The following is a 19,662-nucleotide window of genomic DNA, read 5'->3' on the forward strand; positions in this document are numbered from 1 at the left end:
AGCTTTTTGCCCCCCAGTTATGAATTCCACACACTGGGTTTTAGACAAAACAAAACCAAGTTTATTACCTACAAAAGATAGATTTTAAGTGATTATAAGGGATAGCAAACAGATCAAAGCCGATTACCCAGCAAATAAAACAAAACACAATAGAAGATTAATATACTAACAAAATTGGTTATAAGTGGCAAATTCTCACCCTAAATAATGTTTTTAGGCAGACTGCAGAGACTTGCTTGCAGATATCCTTTCACAGGCCAGACACCCTCTAGCCTGGGCTCATCCCCCCGCCCCAGCTCAGTCTCTTTGTTTCTCAGGTGTTTCCAGGAGAGGGTTCGTGAAGAAGGAACCACGATGATGTCACTCTCCTGCCTTAAATGGTTCTTGCATATGGCAGGAATCCTTTGTTTCCAGTTTGATTCCCACCCCTGGTCAGTGAAAAAAAATACTAGTATTACCCTGGAATCCAGTACCAGGTGACTTAGATTCATATTCATAGATTCTAGGGCTGGAAGGGACCTCGAGAGGTCATCGACTCCAGTCCCCTGCCCTCATGGCAGGACCAAATACTGTCTAGACCATCCCTGATAGACATTTATCTAACCCACTCTTAAATATCTCCAGAGATGGAGATTCCACAACCTCCGTAGGCAGTTTATTCCAGTGTTTAACCATCGACAGTTAGGAACTTTTTCCTAATGTCCAACCTAAACTTCCCTTGCTGCAGTTTAAGCCCATTGCTTCTTGTTCTATCCTTAGAGGCTAAGAGGAACAAGTTTTCTCCCTCCTCCTTATGACACCGTTTTAGATACTTGAAAACTGCTATCATGTCCCCTCTCAGTCTTCTCTTTTCCAAACTAAACAAACCCAATTCTTTCAGCCTTCCTTCATAGGTCATGTTCTCTAGACCTTTAATCATTCTTGTTGCTCTTCTCTATCCTCTCCATTTTCTCCACATCTTTCTTGAAATGCGGTGCCCAGAACTGGACACAATACTTCAGTTGAGGCCTAACCAGCGCAGAGTAGAGCGGAAGAATGACTTCTCGTGTCTTGCTCACAACATATCTGTTAATGCATCCCAGAATCATGTTTGCTTTTTTTGCAACAGCATCACACTGTTGACTCATATTTAGCTTGTGGTCCACTATAACCCCTAGATCCCTTTCTGCCATACTCCTTCCTAGACAGTCTCTTCCCATTCTGTATGTGTGAAACTGATTGTTCCTTCCTAAGTGGAGCTCTTTGCATTTGTCTTTATTAAACTTCATCCTGTTTACCTCAGACCATTTCTCCAATTTGTCCAGATCATTTTGAATTATGACCCTATCCTCCAAAGCAGTTGCAATCCCTCCCAGTTTGGTATCATCTGCAAACTTAATAAGCGTACTTTCTATGCCAATATCTAAGTCGTTGAGAAAGATATTGAACAGAGCCGGTCCCAAAACAGACCCCTGCGGAACCCCACTTGTTACACCTTTCCAGCAGGATTGGGAACCATTAATAACTACTCTCTGAGTACAGTTATCCAGCCAGTTATGCACCCATCTAAGTTGTATTGGCCTAGTTTGTTGATAAGAATATCATGCGAGACTGTATCAAGTGCCTTACTAAAGTCTAGGTATGCTACATCCACCGCTTCTCCCTTATCCACAAGACTCGTTATCCTATCAAAGAAAGCTATCAGATTGGTTTGACATAATTTGTTCTTTACAAATCCATGCTGGCTATTCCCTATCACCTTACCACCTTCCAAGTGTTTGTAGATGATTTCCTTAATTACTTGCTCCATTATCTGTGTTGTGAGCAGGACACGAGAAGTCATTCTTCCGCTCTACTCTGCTCTGGTTAGGCCTCAGCTGGAGTATTGTGTCCAGTTCTGGGCGCCGCATTTTAAAAAAGATGTGGAGAAATTGGAAAGGGTCCAAAGAAGAGCAACAAGAATGATTAAAGGTCTTGAGAACATGACCTATGAAGGAAGGCTGAAAGAACTGGGTTTGTTTAGTTTGGAAAAGAGAAGACTGAGAGGGGACATGATACCTGAAAACTGCTATCTAAAAGGGTGTCATAAGGAGGAGGGAGAGAACTTGTTCACCTTAGCCTCTAAGGATAGAACCAGAAACAATGGGTTTAAACTGCAGCAAGGGAGGTCTAGGTTGGACATTAGGAAAAAGTTCCTAACTGTCAGGGTGGTTAAACACTGGAACAAATTGCCTAGGGAGGTTGTGGAATCTCCGTCTCTGGAGATATTTAAGAGTAGGTTAGATAAATGTCTATTAGGGATGGTCTAGGCAGTATTTGGTCCTGCCATGCGGGCAGGGGACTGGACTCGATGACCTCTCGAGGTCCCTTCCAGTCCTATAATCTATGAATCTATGAATCTTCCCTGGCACATGTCCCTGCAGCCATAACTCAGAGGTTGGTTGTAAGGTTCCCAGGAAGGTGGGAGATTAGCATCTTCTAAGACCTATTGTTTTCTCTAATGGTCAATTGACTTTTTTCCAGCTAGCCATGTAGACTCATTGCGTTCTGTCTAGTAGGCGTTCCCCACGTGTAAACACAATTTGTAGTACAGTTACATAGACAGTATTCCTAACTTCAGATACAAAAATGATACATGCATACAAATAGGATAATCATATTCAGTAAATCATAACCTTTCCAATGATATCTCACATACCTTCTCTTGCACAAAATACATCATAGTTATGCCATAATCATATCATAACAATATCTCTATGAAGAATATGGGGTGTGATGCCACACCTCTCCCCTTAGATTACTGCCAAAGGGTTAATCAAACCAAACATTGTAGTATTATCCATAAGTGTTTTTGCAAAGTTCTTTGTTTTTTTCCCCCAAGGTGCCAGAAAGCATTCTAGTGTCCAGCATAGTTAACACAATGCAGATATCAATATCTTTTAGAGTGTAGGTGTCTTGGCATTTAGCCACCAATGCCATGAGGCGGTGTGCCTCAGTTTCCCCCTTCACACAGCAGTTTAGGTTTGTTATGCTTTCTCTGCTGTGCCAAGCTCTAAGCCTGTTTACAGGTATTAGCTGAGAAGCAGTATTCTCAGGTGTATTGTGTGTCCTACACCAGAAGCAGATGTCCTGCTCTACTTTATGGGCTGTCTCTACTACGAAGGTGGAAAAGGAAGTCACCTGGGGCATTAGGGAATGCAGGTATGGCTAGTGTGCGGGTGTCTGAGGGATGTGACGCTCATACACTTTCCCTAGACCATGTTGTAGTGATAATAGGGTGCAGGTCTTGAGACAAAAGGGTTAAAATGCTCTAAATCTCTTCTTTTTATTAAAACATTGAATAGTTATGTGTGGTGGAGGCCTTGTACAAAGTTACAGCTAACTGCACACAGCCACCATGAAACACACTTTGACCTTTTATGAAACACACACAAAAAGAAGGAAAATCAATGAATGCAATTGAAACGTTCAAAGTTTAAATTTAAGAGACAAATCATCAGCAAAGACACCAGCAGCTGGAGAGGTGAGAGGGAGCTTGTGGGGGATCCCTCTGTCGGCTAATCCCCTTCTGGCTTTGTCTTGCTGAGCTCCCAAAGTGGGGCTTTTCTAACTGCAGCTCAAAGGCAAATTAAATCCTCCTGTTACTCCACTGCAATGATGTCCACACCAATGTCTTTGCCTCGCGGAGACAAAACAGCGATCGCGTACACCAGTGGTCCCCAACGCAATGCCCACGGGTGCCATGGTGCCTGCCGGGGCATCTATGTGCACCCACCTACTGACAAGGGAACGCCCCACCGCCGAGAACCACCCACCGAAATGCCGCTGAGAAGCGGCAAAGTCAAGAAGTGTTGCCACCGAAATGCCGCTGCTTCTCTGCAGCCAACCCATCCCTCCCCCTTGCAAGGCCCAGGAATTTTAAATCTCATTTCCTGCTTGCTGGATTCCCAGGTGGCTTTCCCCAGGTCAGCATGGCTGGCTATCGCACCAAACGCACTCCCGCTTGATTGGGCTATGATTGGGACACGCAGCAGTGCAGAGCGAAGATAAAGGAGCTGACGCAGGCGTACCATAAGGCGCGGGAGGCGAACCATCACTCTGGTGGTGCACCTAAGACCTGCCGCTTCTATAATGAATGCTATCCTCGGTGGTGACCCCACCTCCATCGCCGATAGCCCTGTGGATACTTCACAGGCAGCAGAAAGAGGGGGTAACCCGGAGGCTGAAATTCTGGATGAAGAAGTCGAGCTAGAAGAGGATGCGGTGCTCCCAGCGGGGTCGCCTGGTGGGGCAGGCAGCCAGGAACTTTTCTCCACTCCAGAAGTGCCACTCAACGGGGAACAGGAAGCAAATGAGACGCCAGGTAAGTTGCTGTGGCTTGAGTAGGGAATTGAAAAGTGGGAGGCAGGCAGTGTTTTCTGTGAGCTGGACATTGCCCTGTGTAGCTAATCTGCATGGCCAAGCAGGGTGTCGATGGACATCAAGACCTGCAGGGAATCCTCCAGAGAGAGGCTCTGGAAAGTTTCCAAGAGGTACTTGTTAATCCTCTACTGCAGATTCTGCCGAAGACTGAAGAGGAGCAATTGAGCTGCCGCCGAAGGACCTGCCGCCGAATTGCCGCTGCAGATGTGCCGCCCCAACAATGGACGGACTGCCGCCCCTTTCTATTGGCTGCCCCAGGAACCTGCTTCCTTCGCTGGTGCCTGAAGCTGGCCCTGGATGCAGCAGTTGTGCCCTGGTTTCTCTGGTCACCCGCAGCAGCGAGATGTCAGCCAGCAGGTGGCCGCCTGTGAAAAAGTGTGGGATAATTTTAGAACGCGTTTCCTGCAAAGCTGCCCTGCAAGCCGTGACCTTTTTGTCCGTACGCACAACCGCCTTCCCCCAGCTCCCGACACTCACCATGATTTGGGTGCTTACAGAGCTGTGTGCCTGCCTAGAGTCAGAGAAAAAGTGATTTCTGCTAGCAAAAGACCTTTGTTACTAAAATGTTTCAATCGTTTGCTGGAATGTAACAATCCCTCTTCTGTTCAGCACAGACCTTGAGGAACACATCACGTACCCCCACAGACAGGCTTCAGCAGATAAGGAAGAACTCTAGGCGCAGCAAAGAAGACATGTTCCAGGAGGTGCTGCAGCGCGATGAGAAACAGACCAGGGAACGCAAAGAGTGCTGGAAAGCCAACAGGCAGGACAGGAAAGAGAATGCTGCTTTTGCTAGACAAGCGACAGAGCGGATGATAAAAATTATGGAGGATCAGACAGAGATGCTCAAGTCTTTGATACAGCTGCAGATTGAGCAGATCCGTGGTCGACCGCCACTGCAGTACATGCAGATGCACAATTCTTTGCCAACTCCACCTCCCTCTATGCCCACACGTTCCTTTTCACTTCACAGCACTCCTGAGTTTGTATTCACCAGGGAAGCAACTCCAAAGCAGACATGTGTTAGTGCCCCTCAGTGTCAAAGTGGTTCCTCAAAGCCTCTCCGATGTTAATAGCAGCCCTCTGGGCCACTCTGACAGCCCTAGCATCTGTCTGTTCAAACTGTGCAGCCAAGCACTCTGCCTCAGTGCTCCACACCTGAGCAAATATTTCACCCTTAGATTCACACAGATTATGCAAAGTGCAGCACGCGGCTATGACCACGGGAATATTCTCCTCGGTAAGGTCTAGTCTGCCATTGAGACACCTTCAGCGAGCTTTCAAACGGCGAAAGGCACATTCGACTACCATGCGGTACCTGCGCAGCCTCCTGTTAAAACGCTCCTTGCTGCTGTCCAGGTGCCCTGTGAAAGGTTTCATGAGCCAGGGCTGTAAGGGGTAAGCTGGGTCTCCCAGGATTACTATTGGCATTTCCACATCCCCCACTGTGATCTTGTGGTCTGTAAAGAAAGTCCCTGCCTGCAGCTTTCTGTACAGCCCACTGTTCCTGAAGATGCGTGCGTCATGCACCTTTCCAGACCAGCCTGCACTGATGTCATGAAACGCCCCCAGTGATCCACAAGTGCCTGCAACACCATGGAGAAGTATTCCTTCCGATTGATGTATTCAGAGGCAAGGTGGTCTGGCGCTAAAATTGGAATGTGTGTGCCATCAATCGCCCGGTCAGTTAGGGAAACCCATCTCTGCAAAGCCATCCGCTATTTCCTGCACATTTCCCAGAGTCACGGTCCTCTGCAGCAGGATGAGATTTATTGCCCTGCACACTTGGAGTAATGTAATACAACCCCAACCATGGATTTTCTTTCTCCAAATTGATTTGCACCTGACCGGTACCAGTCTGGATTCGCCAGCTTCCACACAGTGATTGCAACATGCTTCTCTACCGAAAGGGCAGCTCTCAATCTGGTGTCCTTGCGCAGCAGGTCGGGGCGGCAGCTCAGCACATAGCTCCATGAAGGTTGCTTTATGCATGCTAAAGTTCTGCACCCACTGGTTGTCATCCCACACCTGCATGACAATGCGATCCCACTAATCAGTGCTTGTTTCCCTAGCTCAAAAGCAACGGTCAACCGTATGCAGCTGCTCTGTGAATTCACAAGCACTGATAAGTTGCTGCCGTCCATATCACACTCGGGTGCCTGTGATTCATCCTCTGTTAACTTTGCAAGTAACTCTGCGAGTAACAGAGCTGCTATGTGCGATGTCCTCACGACAGCTAACAATGCATAAAAGAGAAGAAGAAGTTCTTCTTCGAGTGCTTGCTCATATCCATTCCATTAGGTGTGTGCGCGCCGCGTGCACGATCGTCGGAAGATTTTTACCCTAGCAACACCGGCGGGTCGGCTGTGGAGCCCCCTAGAGTGGCGCCTTCATGGCGCTGAATATATACCCCAGCCGACCCGGCGCCCCCTCAGTTCCTTCTTACCGCCCCTGACGGTCGTTGGAACTGTGGAGCGCTGCTTAGCTGTTCTCCACTTTCCCTAGCTTATCTTGTTGTATCATAGTTGTAGTTATAGTTATAGTCTTAGAGTTTGTTGTAAGTTAGTTAAGTAGTTTTAAAGTTGTTCTAAATAGTCCAGGGGATTAAGGGGGTCGTCTCCCCCCTTTTCTCCCCCGGCCGCGGGGCCGGGCTCATGCCCAACGCTCCCGGCTTCAAGCTGTGCGCCTCCTGCGCTAAACCTATGCCCACGAGCGACCCGCACGAATCCTGTCTGAAGTGCCTGGGGGAGTCACACCAGACAGACAAGTGTAAAATCTGTAAGGCCTTTCGTCCGAGAACCAAGAAGGAGCGGGACTTTCGGCTCAGGCAACTTCTGATGGAGGCGGCTCTTAGCCCGGACGCTCCTTCCACGAGCAAGGCCCCGGCACCTAGCACCTCGGTGCGCAGTGCCCCGGCGGCACCGGCTGCGACGACCACGCGAGTGGCGTCAGACAAGCCTCCCCGGCACCGGACCTCGTCGGCACCGCAGACACAGCAAGTGCCTCGGCGCCGGTCCTTATCCCCAGGGCATAAAAAAGCCCATAAGACGGGGACATCAGTGCCGAAGACGCCAGCTCCCCCAGTGTCGGGGGTAGAGCCGCGTCCACCGGTGGAGCAACGAAAACAGGTGCCTCCGGCACCGTCGACTCCGGCGCCGAGGCCGTTGAGTCCGGTGCAAATAGCGTCTCCCCCCAGGCCGGCGGTGATACAGTGCCTCCCGTCGACTCCAGAGACCTTCGCGGCGGCGAGAGACTTAATAGCTCTCACGGAGCCGGCACCGCCTCAACCACCGGCACCGACTGCACCGTTGACTCGCCCGGTCCAGTCGAGGGGGAAACCTGCCTTGATGCGCCCGCCATCACAAGGGCTGGAACCTCGGCACCGGTCCAGGTCCCGAAGCAGGTCCCCACGCCGCTCGCAGTCCCGGCACCGAATATCGTCTCGGCACCGGTCGTACTCGCGGCCAAGATCTTCTTCGCGGCACCGCTCTTCGTCTCGGCACCGACATGATCGTCGGCACCGATCAACGTCGAGACGTAGTTCTCGGCACCGCTACGGTCGGCGCTCGACGTCGAGGGGTCGCTCCCGGCATCGGGCATACTCCAGGTCCTCGTCGAGGTCCAGATCCGACTCCCGGCACCGACGAGGTCATCGGCACCGGTCGCGGTCCCGGCACCGATCGCCGGCACCGCGTAGAGATAGATCATCTCCGGACCGGCACCGTGCGGCACCGCAGCCCACCGGGATGGTTTCATCTCTCTCGGCACCGCCATGGCCGTCTAGATCGGTGTCTCGCTCCTCGGAGGACCTGTCGAGATCGGCATACCCCCCTCAAGGGCACGCCGATGAACAAAATTTCGGCCACTGGCAAGAGATGGCAGAGGACCACTCTCATGGACCATCTCACTGGTCGTTTTGGACCCCGTGGGCATACCACCAAGAGCAAGGGGCTCCAATACCATCGACCTCTCGCTCGGGTCACTCGGTTAGAAGGGCCCCAGAATCCACCATCTCTCGGCCTCCGCCAGGAGGCATGGAGGCTTCGGTGTCCACGCCACCCGACACCAGGGACCCAAGTGCAGGTGATGCCCCGGCCCAAGAGCAAGGGGATCAGGACCCCCCCTTGGATCCGGTACCACCGGAGGCATCCTCTTCCTCCTCTCCGGACGAGGCAGTGGCGGGCACTTCATGTACGGGTCCCCCTCCGATAGATCTTCGGGCTCACCAGGATCTCCTGCGTAGGATGGCCCGTAATATGGACCTGCAGGCGGAGGAGATAGTGGAGGTGCACGACCCGATCGTGAACATCCTTGGAGCAGATGCCCCATCGAGGGTGGCGTTACCTCTGATCCGCACGATCCAATCGAATGCGGATACGATATGGCAAACTCCTGCCTCCATTCCACCCACAGCGAGAGGGGTGGAAAGAAAATACTTTGTCCCCTCTAAGGACTATGGGTACTTGTATACCCACCCCCAACCGTGCTCACTGGTGGTGGAATCAGTGAATGCACGAGAGCGCCACGGCCAGCAGGCTGCAGCGCCTAAATCAAAAGAGGCTAAGCGGCTCGACCTGTTTGGCCGTAAGGTTTACTCAGCCGGAGGGCTACAACTTAGAGCGGCGAACCAACAGGCGCTACTGAGCCGCTACAATTTCAACTCCTGGAACTCTATGGGGAAGTTTAAGGAGTTGATTCCCCAAGAGTCCAGGGAAGAGTTTGGAGCCATGGTAGAGGAGGGCAAGAAGGTGGCTCGGACCTCCTTGCAGGCCTCCTTGGACATTGCAGACTCAGCGGCGAGGACCCTGGCTTCGGGCATCGCTATGCGCAGGATCTCCTGGCTTCAGGTTTCGGGTTTGCCTCCGGAGCTGCAGCAAACCCTACAAGATCTGCCTTTTGAGGGTCATGGATTGTTCTCGGATAAGACGGACTCTCGCCTGCAGAGCCTCAAGGACTCGAGAACAATCATGCGCTCCCTGGGGATGCATGTTGTGGGCCCCCAGCGCAGGCCATTTAGGCCGCAGCCTCAGCGCTTTTACCCCCCCCCCGCCTCGTCAGAGACAGGACTCGGCCCGGAGGCGAGGGCGAGGTGGTAGAAGGAGGTGGACCGGCCCTCAACCCGGCCAGAACCAGGGGCCACCTCGACCACCTTCAGGCCCCAGGCAGAACTTTTGAAGGTGCGGTCGAGGACGGCGCCCCAGTCATCCCCCAGGATCCAGCCCCCTCCTTTCGGGATCGCCTCTCCCACTTCCACCGTGCTTGGTCCCTTATAACTTCGGACCGTTGGGTCCTCCGCACGGTGGAGAGGGGATACGCTATCCAGTTTTCTTCTATCCCCCCCTCCTCCCCCCCTTCCCCGTCCCTCTTCAGGGACCCTTCTCACGAGCAACTTCTTATACAGGAAGTTTCTACGCTCCTCGCTATGGGGGCCATAGAGGAGGTTCCAGTGGAATTAAGGGGCAGGGGATTCTATTCCCGTTATTTCCTCATTCCCAAGTCCAAAGGAGGTCTGCGACCCATCTTGGACTTGCGCGGACTCAACAAATTCGTAGTAAAGTTGAAGTTCCGCATGGTCTCTCTGGGGGCCATTATCCCTTCCCTCGATCCTGGAGACTGGTTTGCCGCCCTCGACATGAAAGACGCATACTTTCACATTGCTATTTTCCCGCCTCACAGACGCTTCCTCCGATTCGTGGTAAACAGGGTGCACTACCAATTTGCAGTCCTTCCCTTCGGACTATCTTCGGCCCCACGGGTCTTCACGAAATGTATGGCTGTCGTGGCAGCGTACCTTCGTCGGCAAGGGATACAGGTGTTCCCGTACCTAGACGACTGGCTGGTACGCGGTCGCACCAAGGAACAAGTTCGCGATCACGTCCACATAATAGTGCGCACATTCAACAAGTTGGGTATCCTACTCAACAAGGACAAATCCACTCTAGAACCTACCCAGAGAATAGAATTCATCGGTGCGGTTCTAGACTCCAGACGCGCACAAGCCATCCTGCCAGACAATCGCTTTTGCACCATCACGAGCCTCATACAGGGACTCAAGGCCTTCCCAACTACCACGGTGAGGTCGTGCCTTACCCTCCTGGGTCACATGGCTTCATGCATGTACGTAACCAGGCATGCCAGACTTCGGCTTCGCCCACTCCAGACCTGGGTGTCATCAATATACCGCCCACATCGGGACAGCCTGAATATGGTGGTCACAATCCCGAACTCGGTCCTGACCTCCCTCACATGGTGGCTAGATCACAATGTGGTTTGCGAGGGGATGCCGTTTCACGCCCCACAACCCTCTCTGCACCTGGTCACAGACGCTTCATCTCTGGGTTGGGGCGCCCATCTCAACGAGCACCATACCCAGGGCCTGTGGACTGCACCTCAGCTAGCCCTGCACATCAATGTTCGGGAACTGATGGCGGTGCGCCTGGCGTGCCAGGCATTTCTCAATCTCCTACGTGGCCGCTGTGTGTTAGTTCTCACCGACAACACCACGGCCATGTTTTACATCAACAAGCAAGGAGGAGCACGTTCGTCAATTCTATGCCAAGAGGCCATTCGCCTGTGGGACTTCTGCATCGCCCACTCAATCCATCTCACGGCATCGTTCCTCCCTGGAGTCCAGAACACTTTAGCGGACCGACTCAGCAGGTCCTTTCAAACGCACGAGTGGTCTATCCGTCCGGACATCATACATTCCGTCTTCCAGAAGTGGGGGTTTCCCCAGATAGACCTGTTTGCATCTCGAGACAACAGGAAGTGCCACGTGTTCTGCTCCCTGCAAGGTCGAGCCCCAGGCTCCCTCTCGGATGCGTTTCTCCTTCCCTGGAAAGACCACCTGTTTTATGCCTTCCCTCCGTTTCCTCTGGTCCACAAGGTACTGCTCAAATTGCGCAGAGACCAGGCACAGGTGATTCTGATCGCTCCAGCGTGGCCGAGACAACATTGGTACACCACGCTGCTGGAACTCTCGGTTCAGACACCGATCCCGCTTCCGTTGTATCCGGATCTCATCACGCAGAACCACGGCCGGCTGCGTCACCCCGACCTGCAATCACTCCACCTCACGGCGTGGCTGCTCCATGGTTCACCCAGGCAGAGCAACAGTGTTCACACTCTGTCCAACAGATTCTGCTGAGCAGTAGGAAGCCTTCAACACGGACCACATACTTGGCCAAGTGGAAGCGGTTCTCCTGTTGGTGCGAGCAACGAGCCACGTCCCCATTGCACGCACCTATTCCTCTTATTTTGGAATATCTCCTCTCCCTAAAACAGCAAGGGTTGGCGATATCTTCAATTAGAGTTCACCTGGCCGCTATATCGGCCTTCCATCCAGGGGAACTCGCGTCCTCGGTATTCTCTAACCCGATGGTCGTTAGATTCCTCAAGGGCTTAGACCGGATGTACCCACAACAACGTCAGCCCGTTCCGACGTGGGACCTCAACCTGGTTCTCTCCAAGCTCACAGGTCCTCCATTCGAGCCACTGGCCACCTGTTCACTTCTGTACCTGTCCTGGAAGACAGCCTTCCTCGTAGCCATCACCTCAGCAAGGCGCGTTTCTGAACTCAGGGCGCTTACATCCGAGCCCCCTTACACAGTTTTCCACAAGGATAAAGTGCAGCTTCGTCCACATCCTGCCTTTCTCCCTAAAGTGGTTTCTCCATTTCATATCAACCAGGATATATTTCTCCCGGTTTTTCACCCTAAACCACATGCTACTCGCCAGGATCAACGTTTGCATTCCCTGGACGTGCGAAGGGCCCTGGCCTTCTATATTGACCGCACAAAGCACTTTAGAAAGACGACGCAACTCTTCGTTGCAGTGGCCGACCGAATGAAAGGCTCACCGGTCTCCTCACAACGCCTATCCTCCTGGATTACGTCTTGCATCCGGACTTGCTACGACCTGGCAGGTGTCCCAGTACCACACCTCACCGCTCACTCCACGAGGGCCCAAGCTTCCTCGACGGCTTTCCTGGCGCAAGTTCCGATCCAGGACATTTGTAGAGCTGCGGTTTGGTCGTCAGTCCACACGTTTACAGAACACTATGCACTAGTGCAGCAGTCCAGGGACGATGTTGCCTTCGGATCAGCAGTTTTGCACACAGCAATGTCTCACTCCGACCCCACCACCTAAGTTGGGCTTGGGAGTCACCTAATGGAATGGATATGAGCAAGCACTCGAAGAAGAAAAGACGGTTACTCACCGTTGTAACTGTTGTTCTTCGAGATGTGTTGCTCATATCCATTCCAAACCCGCCCTCCGTCCCCACTGTCGGAGTAGCCGGCAAGAAGGAACTGAGGGGGCGCCGGGTCGGCTGGGGTATATATTCAGCGCCATGAAGGCGCCACTCTAGGGGGCTCCACAGCCGACCCGCCGGTGTTGCTAGGGTAAAAATCTTCCGACGATCGTGCACGCGGCGCGCACACACCTAATGGAATGGATATGAGCAACACATCTCGAAGAACAACAGTTACAACGGTGAGTAACCGTCTTTTACTCACCTTGTGCAGTAATGATGGTTCTTCGAGATGTGTGTCCCTGTGGGTGCTCCACTCTAGGTGTCGGTGTGTCCCTGCACCAGAGATTTCTCACAGCAGTACTCGGTTGGGGGAAGGGTGCGCACAAGAGTTGTCTTGTGCAGCCGTTGGCACCTCCCGTAGCGCGCGCTCCCCCGACCGTCCCCTCCGTTCCTTCTCTACCACAGAGCTCGGCTGTGTGAACTCCGAAGTAGAGGGGAGGAGGGTGGGTAGTGGAGCACCCACAGGAACACACATCTCAAAGAACCATCTTTACTGCACAAGGTGAGTAACTTCTTCTTCGAGTGGTGTCCCTGGGGCTGCTCCACTCTAGGTGCTTGTAGAGCAGTACCCCACCAGGGGTGGCAGGAGTTCGGAGTTATGTATAAGTGTGTGATGAGAGCACAGTGAGGCTAACGATAGAGTTTGAGACAAGGCCTTGGGTGATAGCGTAATGCTTTGCAAAAGTGTGCTCCGATGTCCAGGTTGCAGCTCTACAAATGTCTATTAAGGGGACATTGTTCAATAATGCGATTGATGTCGCCATGGCTCGTGTTGAGTGGGATCTGATGCCCACGGGGGGTTCTTAGTGATGCAGGCGGTTTGAATACAGGAAGAGACCCATTTGGAGAGTCTCTGGGTCGATATTGTAGAGCCCTTGGAGCGCTCTGCTGTAGAGACGAATAGTCTTGGTGACTTGTGAAATGGTTTAGCTCTATCCAAGTAGAAGGCTACAGCCCATCTGACATCCAGCATGTGCAACGTTGCTTCTTGAGAGTCCTTATGTGGCTTGGGATAGAAGACAGGTAAGTGTATGGTTTGGTTAATGTGGAAGTTTGTAGTCACTTTGGGCAAGAATTTTGGGTGAGGACGTAACATGATTTTGTCTTTGGTAAATACAGTGTACAGTGTTCAGCCATCAATGCTCCTATTTTGCCTACACGTCTGGCAGACGTGATTGCCACTAGGAATGTGACCTTCATTGAGATATGTAAGAGCAAGCAGGTTGCTAGAGATTCGAAGGGTGGTCTTGTGAGACATTTGAGCACAAGATTGAGATCCCATGGTGGTGCAGGTTGGCGCACTTCTGGGTGTATGTTCCGTATACCTGCTAGAAAGCGACGTGTAATCGGGTGAGCGAATATTGAAGCCCTTCTATCTGTTCATGGAGGGCCGTGATGGCAGCCAGGTGTATTTTAATAGAACTTATGGCTAACCCCGTTTCCTTCAGTTCTCGTAGGTAGTCTAGGATCATAGATAGAGGCGCCTTGGTCGCGTCCAGCTGTTTTTGCTGACACCAAATGGAGAATCTTCTCCGCTTGTGGCGGTAAGTATTTCTAGTGGTGAGGCGATGGCTATTTAGTAATACCTGTTTCACTTTCTCTGAACAGTTCAATTCCCCATGTTGGAACCACACAGGAGCTACACTTTGAGTTGGAGCTTTGCAGGGTCTGGATGGAGCATCAGGCCCTTGTTCTGGGACAGGAGGTCCGTCCAGAAGGGCAGCGGTTGTGGGGCACAGACTGCTAGATGTGAGAGGTACGGAAACCAAATCTGCCTGGGCCATGTGGGGACAATGAGAATGATGTATGCTCTGTTGAGTCGTATCTTGCGGATGACCCGTGGGATCAGTGGTATCGGCGGGAAGGCATACATGAGCGACGCGTTCCACAGGATGAGAAAGGCATCCCCTAACGATCCCAGTGCCAGGCCTGCCCTGAAGCAAAATAGTGGACATTTGTGATTTGTTGCTGAGGCGAAAAGGTCGATTACCGGGTGACCCCATTTTTGGAATATCATGCCAAGAACACTGTCGTGGATTTCCCACTCATGTTCCTGTGAGAAGTGCCTGCTGAGGTTGTTGACTGTAGTGTTTTGCACCCTGGTAGGTATGATGATGTGATGTTTATATTGTTGCGGATGCACATGTTCTATAAGTTCATGGCTTCTACGCATAGCGAGTGAGACCTGGCTCCCCCTTGGTGATTGATGTAAAACATGCACGCCACATTGTCGGTGAGAATAGAGATTGAGGTTTCTCGTGTGAGCAGGAGGAAGTGTCGGCATGCATTGTGTACCGCGCGGAGTTCCAGGAGATTGATATGTAGTCGGGTTTCCATCGTAGACCGCTTGCCTTGTACATTGTGGTGACCCAAGTGTGCGCCCCAACCTATCAGGGAGGCATCTGTTGTAATAGTCACTGATAGGGGGTCTTGTTGAAAGGGAATCCTGGAGCATACATTCCCTGGCTGTGTCCACCATTGTAGGGAGAGGATAACCCTTGGGGTAGTGTAACACGTCTGTTGAGAGAGGGTTTGTTGGGTGCATTGACCATGCTCAACCAGTGCTACAGACAGCACATATGGAGTCCGGCATACTTTACTACAAAAGTCCTAGCTGCCATACGTCCCAGAATCTGAAGGCATGTCCCCACTGAAGTTTGTGGGCTGATGGTCACCATGGAAATAAGATTGGTCAATGTAGTGAATCTGTGGTTTGGTAATATTGCCTTGGTTTGTATGGAGTCTAGGTCGGCTCTAATAAACTCCAATCGCTGGGTTGGTTCCAGGGTGGATTTCTTTTAGTTTATCTGTAGACCTAGCTGGTAAAACAGGTCTATTGTGGTCTTCAGCATGCCTGCTGTTTCTTGTCAATTGGCACCCTTGAGAAGGCAGTCATCCAAATAGGGGAAGGTTATGACTCCTTTGCATCGTAAATGTGCTGCTACTACCATGAGCGTTTTTGAGAATACTCAGGGAGCAGTGGATAGTCCGAAGGGAAGGACCCTGTATTGGTAGTGGTTGGGTCCTACTGTGAACCGCAGGAACCGTCCGTGGGAAGGATGTGTTGTAATATGGAAGTATGCATCTTGGAGGTCGAGGGCTGCAAACCAGTCCCCCCTGTCTAGCGCTGGGATTATTGTGACCAGAGTGACCATTTGAACCTGTGGTTGTGTACGAACCTGTTGAGTTTTCGGAGATCTGAGATTGGTCTCTATCCCCCTCCTTTCTTCTCTGTCAGGAAATATTTGGAATAAAACCCCCTCCCCCTCCCTCCAGCATCCAGCACTAGGAGGTGGTCTACTTCCTGTTGCAGAAGGTCCTTGTGAGAGGGGTCCCTGAGGAAGGACAGGGCAGTGGGGAGGGTGGAAAGAAATGGTGTAGCCAGATTGTATAATCTCCAAAACCCATTGATCTGTGGTTATCGCAGACCAGGTACAGTAAAATGGACATAGGCGGTGACCAAAATTGTGGGATGGGGTATCTGTTGGTGCTAGAGGTGTGGGGAGGTCATGCATACCCTCGACCAAGATTTCAAAATTGTGGCTTAGATGTAGATGGATGGGTGGACGAGTCCTGGTTCTGTGGAGCTCGTCGTCTCTGAGCCCGTTGTTTGAGTCTGTTCTGAGCGAAGTATCGTGGTTGTTGGTTAAATGAGGTGTCTCGTGACCTCTGGTATGGTGTAAAGCGAGGGCGTTTGTCAGGCGGAGGATGTATGCCTAGCATATGCAGCGTCACTCAGGAGGCCTTCATGGTATGGAGGATGTCATCTGTTTGAGACGAGAATAGTTTATCCCTATCGACGGGGAGGTCCTCCACTTTTAGCTATAATTCTTTCAGAATTCCCGAAGCCTGCAACCATGATGTTCTTCTCCGAACCACAGCTGTTGCGGTTGTTTGGGCAGCTGTGTCCACTACATCCATTGAGGCTTGCAGCGCTGTGTGGGCTATTAACTGACCTTCATTAATAATGGCGTTGAATTGAGGACGTTTATGCTTGGGGAGGTCTTCCACAAGCTCTTGTATTTTACTATAGTTAGAGTAGTCGTAATTTGCTAGTAGAGCAGAATAGTTGGCAACTCTAAGCAGAAGGGTGTCTGACGAGTAAACTTTCCGCCCAAAGAGGTCCAGTCTCTTGTGTTCTTTGTCTTGCGGTGTGAAGTGGAAATGAGGCTGTTTACTGCGCTGATTGACAGCCTCTACTACCAGAGAACAGGCTTGAGGGTGTGAAAACAAAAATTCCATGGCTTTGGCTGGAACAAAGTATTTCCTGTCAGCCCGTTTGTTGGTGGGTGGTGCTGATGCTGATGTTTGCCATATTACCTCCACAGGCTCCATTATAGCCTCATCCATGGGGTGGGCAATTTTAGTCAATGACGCCAGTTGTAGGATTTTTAACAACTTATGTTGTTTCTTCTGCACCTCATGTAAGGCAATTTCTTGGCTGTTTGCTACTCTTTTGAAGAGTCCTTGGAACTGTTTCAGGTCATCTGGTGCCATAGGGGTAGACGGCGTCACCGCTTCGTTTGGTGCAGAAGATGAGTGTGGGGCAGGTGGTGAATCATCCAGGTCTGCCTGAGATAGTATCTCTTCCTCTTCTGTCTCTGTCTCAGGGGGGTCAGAGGTTTCTCTATGCGGTAATGATGGGTGTACTCTGGAACCTCTTGTGGCTGGGGAAGGGGGACCAGAATAGGGGTTCTGGTATGTGGGCCAAGGACCCCATTGTGGCCATTGCATGGGGTAAGGTGGTAATGGGTAAGGCCAGTGCGGTGCATACCAGGGCTGTGAATGCTCAGAGGGAGGAGGCTTAGGTTTCACAGCGTTCCATGTAGGTCTCATCTGTGATGGGGATGAACGTTGAGAGGAGAAGCAGTTGTCCTGCACGTCTCCTTCCTCACCACTATGCATGGAGAGTGGTGCAGGAGATGAAGGATGGTACCGTGCTGTGTAGCTCAGGGAGTGTTCGGTGCTGAGCAGTGGTGACTGCGGTGCCGAAGAAACCGCTATGTCATCAGGATGCAGGAGTTGCGCTGGTCCCGCTTTGGGATTGCGGTCGACCGTTGGAGTGCTGACCGATGCCAGATTCGGCTTGTTAGCTGGCATCAAGTCTGGGGTCAGTGGCGGTGGCGTCAGCATTGATCGCGGTGCCACTGCCTGCGCCGCGCTCGGCACCGGGGTAGTCAGTGCCATGGAGGAGACTTGATGGCTCAAATCCAGTGCTGCACATTGGGGCTCGGCAAGGATCTACTGAGGAACGGTGCTGGAGATGCCCGGTGCCTCATAAGTGCTCACTCTGGATGAGTGGAGCACTGAGGGTAAAGACCTCGCTGGGGAAGCTCTCTTTTTCTGAGACACCCTTGCTGGAGGGGTTGAGGCTCGCTTCCTGACAGTTTTGGAAGTCAGAGCCTTGTTGGAGCTCAGGGATCTCGGTTTAGGAGACTCGCCGGAGGATGTCTCTTGCGGAGGTAGGAGGGATTTCTCCAGCAGAAGCATTTTCAAGCGGAGATCCCTGTCACATCTTGCCCTTGTTGTTAAGTTGGTGCAATGTGTGCATTTCTGGGAGATATGAGTTTCTCCCAGACAGCGAATGCAGGATGTGTGGCCGTCAGAGACCGGCATCGGTTCACAGCAGGAGTCACTCTTTTTAAATCCTGTTGAACCCAGCATGACTGCAGCTAAGCCTCTCCCCCTTCTCGATCGATGAGGGTGGGAGATAATTATAGTAGTAAACTATAGAAACTGTTCCTAAATGGAGAATTAAGTAAAGGAAAAAAATCTTTTTTTTATTGTTGTTGAAAAACCTCCAAGAGGAACTAATGAAACTATGTAACTATGTATAGACTAATAAAAAGTCCCTGTGTAACATGTAACTTTGTTTTGTTTGTTTTTTCTAGAAAGTATCAAAGACAGCACTGCCGCGGAGCTCCGTATGCAGCCAAGGACGGTTGAGAAGGAACGGAGAGGACGGTCGGGGGAGGGCCCGCTATGGGAGGTGCCAACGGCTCCACAAGACGACTCCTGTGTGCGCCCTTCCCTCGACCGAGTACTGCTGCGAAAAATCTCCGCTCTCCGGCGCAGGGACACACCGACACCTAGAGTGGAGCACCCACAGGGACACCACTCGAAGAAGAACATGGAAAGACCAGGCATGTTGTGTTCGTAACGGTCAGCACAATATTGAAGAGCAGTGTAGAATTCATGCTTCTCACTAGGGTGACCAGATCAGAGATGAAATATTGGGATGCGGGGAAGGGAGGGGTCGGAGCAAAAAAAAAAAAAGCAGTTTCGCAGGGGCGGAGGGCATTAGCTGTATCGTACACAGCACCTCGGCCGTGTGCGCTGCCCACCCCAGGGCAAAAGGTGGCCCCGATGCAGAGGGGGCTGGGGATAAAGAGGGCATCGGGGGGGACCAAGAGGAGGCGCTGGGAAGCACAGGAGTCCGGGTGGGCGAGGGAGTACAGCTCCAGCGGGGTCCCGGGCAGGGCACAGGCTGGATGGGTGCAAGGAGGCAGAGCCCCGTAGCAGGACCAGGCGGGGACAAAGCTGTCTTTCCCTTGGAAGCGGCTGCAGGAACCCCCGAGCCCGGGGCTGGGCACGGGGCAGCGACGGTGCATGGGAGCCGAGGACCCCGGGGGCGGCGCAGCGCGGGCGTGCAGGGGGCTGGGACTGGCACAGCTGAGCCGCAGTGGCGGCCGGTCTCCCGAGCGGCTCCCCGGGGCACCAGGCTAGGCAGCAGGCGGGAGCCAGGGCTTTTCCCGGCCACGTGGAGCCTCCCGCCCCCCGGCCCGCCCTGGGCACATGTGTCGTGTCCCGCCACCGGCGGGGAGCCCCGCGCCTCTCCCACTTGGCTGCACTCCAGCGGCTCCTCCCCGGCGGGGTGAGCCGCTGGAGCGCAGCCGAGCAGGAGAGGCGCGGGGCTCCCCAGCAGCAGCGGGGAAGTTTATGGGTTC

At 52.3% G+C, this 19,662-nt stretch overlaps 1 long non-coding RNA gene across 1 annotated transcript in view; it reads left to right on the forward strand.

Annotated features, from left to right (window-relative positions):
- Positions 1-18,934, forward strand: part of LOC135976416 (uncharacterized) — a 39,343-nt gene extending 20,409 nt beyond the window's left edge. The window contains exons 4-5 of the long non-coding RNA XR_010593541.1: positions 14,324-14,471; positions 18,607-18,934. This is a non-coding gene — a long non-coding RNA (uncharacterized LOC135976416). The remainder of the gene's footprint in view (positions 1-14,323; positions 14,472-18,606) is intronic.
- Positions 18,935-19,662: the final 728 nt, after the last annotated feature.

The sequence above is a fragment of the Chrysemys picta genome, chromosome 17, assembly GCF_011386835.1.
Source record: "Chrysemys picta bellii isolate R12L10 chromosome 17, ASM1138683v2, whole genome shotgun sequence".
In the NCBI taxonomy this organism is placed as follows: domain Eukaryota; kingdom Metazoa; phylum Chordata; order Testudines; family Emydidae; genus Chrysemys; species Chrysemys picta.